The sequence below is a fragment of the Patella vulgata genome, chromosome 8 (assembly GCF_932274485.2).
Source record: "Patella vulgata chromosome 8, xgPatVulg1.2, whole genome shotgun sequence".
Taxonomy (NCBI): Eukaryota; Metazoa; Mollusca; class Gastropoda; family Patellidae; genus Patella; species Patella vulgata.
Genome location: NC_065886.2, coordinates 28,859,614 through 28,860,872, shown reverse-complemented (window position 1 = coordinate 28,860,872; position 1,259 = coordinate 28,859,614).

The following is a 1,259-nucleotide window of genomic DNA, read 5'->3' as shown; positions in this document are numbered from 1 at the left end:
ACCTGTATGTTTAATTATCAAATTTCATTTATGCACGCAGTTACTGCTTCGTTTATCGCTTACTGGGAGCCGCGGTAGCTCAGTGAGTAAGACTTTGGTTCGCTAACCTGGAGGTCCCTGGTGTTCGATCCTGGTATTCACCGAGAAAGTTCATCGGGATTTTCCTGTGTGCCCCCCCCCCCCCTTTGTTAGTTGTACAGGACGGAGGGTCCGACAAGGGACAACGTATAGTAAGTAGTTGGCGCGTACGCAACAGAACCCTGGAATTCGATATAAGCGTGTAGGCCGTATGCCCGCCTTCATTAGCCAAGTCGCTGCAGAACAATGGGACGTTAAATCCTATTTCAGTTCGTTTCTTTCGCATACTGTAGTACATTTTAAAACTGTAAATATTAAGCTCAGGCATGTTTAATTACCACAAGTGTGATTAGATGTGGGCATAATTAAAATATAAAGATGTTAAAATACGCGTCACTAACACACCTTTATACAACAAACAATAAACAAAGTGGTAACAATGCTGTGTAAATTAACTACACACCTTTAACACGACCCAACGAAATGTAACAAATATTGTCTCGTTTGACTTTTAGGGGTTACGGTCAAACTAACAGAGCAAACGTGGACTGTTTACCTTGCGTTGTATTCAGAGACCGCTGTTTGTTAAGTTATCCACCGGACCCCCTTTCTCCCTTTTATAAATTGAACATTACCTCAACTGCCTGTAGATCGAATATTGTATGTGTCTTTTATACAATTGAAATCAATGCTATTAATGACACAAAACTTTTATATAAATTTAAGATTCTTTCAAATGGATTTACAGTATGATGCCCTGTACCGGAATAGACATAATCAGAGTCAAACTGCATTTAAAAAAAAAATAAAAAATAAAAAACAACATCAATTTCATCTAATTAACCAATTTTTGCTTTATACAAAAACCTACTGGATTGATATTTCAAACATCCAAGATTCTTTTTTGTACATGCGACTTTTAAATTACAATACATTATTGGAATTCCTCATTGGCGAGAGGCAGTAGGATACTTAATTTTGTTCTACAGTATTGACAAAAATATTTTTCAGACGGTACAGTAGCCACGATGCAAGACGCCTGATTCAAATTTATTTTCCCACGAAACACTGTGAGTTTTTTGTTTAACAAGTATGTCTATTTACGCGTGAGGGTGGGGAGGGGACTCATCAAGGAACGATCCGACCGGGCGTCGTAAACTATCTAGCCACAATGATAGCAA